This window comes from Dermacentor silvarum, chromosome 7 (assembly GCF_013339745.2).
Source record: "Dermacentor silvarum isolate Dsil-2018 chromosome 7, BIME_Dsil_1.4, whole genome shotgun sequence".
NCBI classification, from domain to species: Eukaryota; Metazoa; Arthropoda; class Arachnida; order Ixodida; family Ixodidae; genus Dermacentor; species Dermacentor silvarum.
Window position 1 is genome coordinate 143958804 of NC_051160.1, and position 5937 is coordinate 143964740.

Below are 5937 nucleotides of genomic sequence, written 5' to 3' on the forward strand. Positions count from 1 at the left end.
GCAGTAGTGTGTACTTACGACCAGTAGTTTTAGATTACAAAATTATTCTTCATATTTGCTCACCTTTTTAATGATTGCCTGAATCTGACATGTTAATTACAATGTCTTAGAGTGCCGTGAATAACCTCATATTCAAGCATTTCTCTCGTGCAAAAATTTGCCTGGTTATTTTCGCCGAAAAAGAACAAAAGCCTGAGAAATAAAATAAAACAAGATGAGACGCTCACATGACTACTATTGTGCTGCGCTCAAACTTGCGATGGATGAACAAGCGCAGCCGCAGTCCGAGTTAAAATGTGCTCTTCCTCTTGTGAGAATGAGTGCACCCACCACAGAAACATATCGGACCGTTTTTATCCAACCGACATCGCTGTAGCAGTCATCGCCTTCCATCGTTCTTACAAGCTTTAAGCTTTCCTTCATTGAAACAGAATAAAAAGCTGTTTCCTTCTTTTTCGCAGTCTTGGACGCCTCATTGCTTCGTCAGCGCTCGGCCAGTAGCATGTATTTGCGCCGTTATGCGACAAGAGCCAGAGACAAATGATGCCTAGAACAAGAGTAGTACCCGGTCACTCCCTGTGGCCACTGTCGGGCGGCGAGCATGCTTGTTTATCCATTGCACGCTTGAGCGCAGCACAATTAGCAGTCGCGCAAGCGCCTAACCACATGGCTTCTATCGTATTTCATGGGCTTTTGTTTTTTCTCTGCAAAACCAACCAGGCAAATTTTAGTACGGAAAAAATGCTTGAATCTGAGGTTACTTGAGCCGCTCTACAACTTTATAATTGACATGTTTGAGATTCAATCAATGATTAAAACGTTGAACGAATAAAAACAATCGATTATTATTTAGCGATAAAAAATACTGGTTGTAAGTACATGCGACTACCGCTAATATGCAGTTGGTACGATTTCTCTAGAGCCACCCAGTACACTCATGCAACGGCCATTCGAGCTGACCATTTTTTCGAAGCAGGCAAACAGCACTTAGAACAATTAATACTTTGTACAACCCCAGTCTTACAGCCATCCATACAACTTATTTGCTAACTTTTGAGAAAATTTACAGTGCACCTTAATAAACAAACCAACAAAATTTTGTCGGCTCAAAAGATTTTAAAGGGACAGCATGCCATTTTTAAAATCAGCCTATTTTGCTATGCAAGTGGAAACCTTTAAAACAAAATTTTCCAATCTACGTAGCCTCTTCTAAAAAAATGACTGATGTTTAACTCTTGTAAACCTAGTTATCACGAGCGAAAGGCCCATCACGAGCACAAGGTCTGTTTGGCTTGATTTCGTAAAGGCTATCCACACAGTTTCATTATTGCACGCTTCCTCACTTCGTAAGATTCTCTATACCGTGCCAATCTGGCCTCCCTTTGCTCCGGTGTTTCAACCACCAACTTTGCTTGAGATTTCGCAGCCTGGGGGGGAGGGGGTAGTCTGTCAGAGTCCACCTAGTGGACTGTCCACTTCGGCCATCGTCCATTGGCTCCAGCGGCACACGCGAGGAGGAGACTGGCGGGCTTCTCGTGCGTGCCGCAGGAGCCAATCTCGAAAGTAGAAGTGGACAGTCTACTAGGTGGACTCTTAGAGAATCCCCCCCTCTGCCATCTAGCTATATCTACTGGATGACTGGATTCAGCCTGTCGCTTGCGCTGAAGCGTACACAGATAGCCCAGCAGGGCAAATCCACAGCGAAACTGAGCGACCAAGCACCAGTGAAGCAGCCGTTAAACCCTCTCCTAGTCACATGGTACCGCAGCGGCAAGGCTCCGATTGAGCACAGCTGCGACGCCGGCGACTCAAGGTCATTGCGACGCGATAAATGACCTGGCGAGACATGATGTAGTAGAGCGTTCGCTCTAAAACTCCATGGAAACCCACAGCACTAATTACTGGATGCGATGGCAGTGCCATATTGGTAATTGTAAGAAAATAGGAGCACATTGGGTTTGTGCAGGAATTATTCTTTTGCGGTAAATACTAAAGATATTTTAATATAAAGCTTTTCTACAGCCTGTTTTGGTCTTTTTCTAGTGACGTTGAAATATGTGGTCACTTCAAAGCAGGACATAGCGACATTTTGACACTCGTTCCAGCTTGCTAGGTTGCCCTGTATCCTGCTGCGCATAACAAGGGTCTATGTAGCAGCAAGTGGACAACGGAGCGAGCCGCAGCAAGTGTCGAAACGTTGCAATGTCCTGCTTTGACGTGACCACATACTGTGACATCATGGCACCGCATACAGCTGGGAAATGAAACCAAAACTCTCTGTAGAAAAGCTATTCCAAGCAATTATTCGCGTTGCTCTGAGGCATTTCACTATTTTCTTTAGGGTTAGAGCTTTAGGACATTCATTTACCGTAAGAAATGAAGTTTTCAGGCACTGTCCGCAACTAGAGCATACCTTTGTGGGTTTTGAAGAATTCGCCTGCACCATTGCGCGGGCTTCACCTGATCTGCCATCCCTGCATTTTCCCCCTCAGTTCCACTCGCAACCGGCTTCAGTGGCGGCGCTCCACTCGCGACAGTTTGCGGTGGGGGCAGGGCACTGACGTCAGGACGCGGTCGCGTTCGGCTCCTTACTGCTGAGCATGCCTCAAACCCCGAATTCATAAACATGACTTCACTCGAACTTGACTTCCAACAGGCTTGAGGCGGCGTCAATCCATTTCATAAACCTGCCTCGACTTGAAGCGCCCTCTTGAAGCGAACTTGACGCGACCAAGTCGCGGCGAATTCCAAGGCAGCCACATACCTACCTTCGACCCGACTTGCAGTAGTCGCGGCGCAGTCAAAGATGGCGGTTCGTATTAACGACGCGTTCGAGTATAGATCTCGCGCTTGCGATATCGTCTTCGGCGCAGTCTATGCACTGCCAAGAGTGCCACGGCGACTGCTTCGCGATAGGGAAAACCCGATGGAGCTGTACAACAACCAGCAGTTCCTCCTACGCGACCGATGCTCGAAAGAAACTGCACGAGAACTGCTGTTGTTGCTGCCGCTGGAAGTGAGCGAAAACAACCGGGGACTGCCTCTATCGCCGATGCTGCAGCTGCTCCTGGCCCTGAGATTTTACGGCGCCGGCGCCTTCCAGATCGTCACAGGAGATCTAATCAACGTGTCGCAGCCGACAGTATGCCGAGCCATGGGCGAGGTGACGCGCCTCATCGTGCGGCACCTGTTCCGCAAGCTTGTGCATTTCTCGGAGTCGTCACAGTTTTCATCGGTAATGCGCGACTTTTACGAGATTGCCGACTTCCCATGAGTTACAGGGTGCATTGATTGCACCCACGTGTGCATAAAAAGCCCCGGCGGCGATGAAGCGGAGGTGTTTCGCAACCGGAAAGCAGTGTTTTTAGTGAACGTACAGCTGAGTTCACTGTTTGCAAACGCTCGCGCGCGCTGGCCGAACATTTTCAAAATTGGCAAAGATATCCGCGAATACACGCAAAACTGTCGCACGACTGGCCGCTCGAGGCAGTTTGCATGTATTTGCGGGCCTTTTTCACACTCAGAAAATCAATTTTATGTATAACGTATTGAGCAACAGAATGTTGTATCGGGAGTTTTTCATGTTGCTCTACAATTTTCTCATTGACACTTTTTATCTAACTATATTTGAGAAGTTGATTAATAAATTAGGACTAATTATCTAATTCGGCGAAATGCAAAAATAATCTGACTATCTCCAAGCGACGCGAAACACCATTACCTTGGTTCTCTCCAGCTACGTCGCATTTGTATATTTTAATGCTTGGCTCAAGTTACGTGGGACACCCTATATATGATTGAGCATTTTGACGAAACGTGTCGTGGGAAGATATTTCAGGCACACGTAATATGCCGCTGCCGTACATGTTATTGTGACGAGAAATAATATTTTAATTAAAGTAACTTTATCAAGACAGGGGAGGTTAGGTACAATGATGGAAACTGCTTTTGTGGAAGAGCTATTGCTGAATTGTTGACAAATGTAATGTTTGTCCTACATATTTCCACACACTTTTGCATCACGGGCAATGGGCAACGATGGTTCATTTGATTGACCATCTTTGTAAGGAACAACCTGGCAAATGGCTCAACAAGACTACCACCATACAGTGTTTTCATATCTGAATCAATTCCTTAAGTATTGTCATATCCTCGCTAACCTGCCTGCATTGTATTTTTCTGTCATTTTTCCATTACCACCTGCAGGCAATCACTGGACCCCAGCTGCAGTTTTATAATGTAGTTGCCAGCTGGCCAGGTCAGTGCACGACTGCCGTATTTGTGACAATTCCCGTGCCCTAGTTCTGTAAGCGGAGCGCCAAGTGCCTGGAGTGCTCCTTGGAGACATGAGCTATGCCTGCCAGCCATTTCTGATGATGCCATTCTCTGAACAAAGTGCGCAAGAGGCAGCAGGAACCAGGCAAGTATATTCTTATCTTGTTCGAACAATATTGCATTATGGAAACAGAATAAATATTTGTTGTAATACTACTTCAATCAGCTATTGTAATCAGCAATGATACCCATTTGGTTCGCCCACTACTTCGCATGAAAAAAGTGTTGTCATGCTGTTTGTAAAACTTTTGTTCAGTACCACTGTCAGCATTAACACAAGGGATAGCAGAGCTAGAACAACTGCTGTGTGCATTCATTTTGTACTGCCAAACCTTGCACTGAGAAATGAGCATTAAGTTGTAGAGCAACTGCATTTATGGAGAATGGCTTTAAAGCAGGTGATGTGTTATCGTAAATGTAAGCAGCACTCTGTAGTTGCTGTCTGGCTGTGTGTTCACAGGCATTGCTGCCGTCCCTTCAGCAAGAGTAGGTGGCAGGTGAAACTCAGTTTTTTATGTATTTTCATTTGCACAGGTACCGCAAGGCGCATGCATCAACCCGAAACTCAATAGAACGAGTATTTGGAGTCTGGAAACGCCGCTTCCCTTGCCTCGACATGAAGCTGCAGCACAAACCCCATCGTCTGTGCGGATAATAACCGCATGTGCAGCCCTGCACAATCTGGTATGCATGAGAAAGGACCCAGAGCCTCCACAAGTTATTGCTCCACTGACGCCTCACAACCGCAGGTGCAGGTCGAGGCAGCGCTCGCACCTTCCGCCTTTTGACAATACAGAAGATTCCCTACCAGGCACATAGGCGCGTGAGCTGCTTGTTTGCAGGCGCTTCACTTAACCTTACAGCCCCAACTCGGTTGTTATACTTCATTTTCAGGTGAAAAAGTTCAACGCGTACACCCAGGACAAACCACAAAGAGACGAGACAAGCACTGCTGCTGACTAACTGCTTTATTCTTCTTAATTTGATTGATTGTTGGAGTTTTTTGGCGCAAGGGCCAGATGTGGCCAAAGAGCGCCAAGGCGATGATAATGACGTGTCAGTGGTACATGAATGGTGAATTAGAAGGTGTGGATAAAACAGATGTGGCATGGCTGTAAAGAGGCCTAAAATAGTCGCTGTAAAATGCGTAAAATCTATAGTTACTAAGAATATGGCAATGACTAATGAAGTGTGCTATGGATACGAGGGATGCATTGTAAAAGATTGATGATATACTAAGATATGTCAGAGGCTAAACTGAACTATTATCACAGTGGCATCCTCTTGAGAGAGGATGCAGTTACGTATTTCTTGGGCTGATAACATGCAAGACAACATCATTCAAAAAAGCGAGGACTGCTTTGGTAGTGAAAAGCGGTTCTTTGCCAAGAAACATAGCAGGATGAAGAGGGATAGAACAGCGGTATGCCAGAGGAAAATGTTTCTTCCTCTCTCTCTCGGCTTCCCTACATTCCAGGAGGACGTGAAGAACGGTGAGCCTCTCGCCACATCTACCACAGGTTGGAGGATCATTACCATTCAATAGAAAATTGTGGGTACCATATGTGTGTCCTATTCTGAGGCGACAGAATAGGACATCAG

At 46.1% G+C, this 5937-nt stretch overlaps 1 pseudogene; it reads left to right on the forward strand.

Moving 5' to 3' along the window:
• Window positions 1–2616: 2616 nt before the first annotated feature.
• Window positions 2617–5154, forward strand: LOC119459242 (putative nuclease HARBI1; annotated as a pseudogene).
• Window positions 5155–5937: the final 783 nt, after the last annotated feature.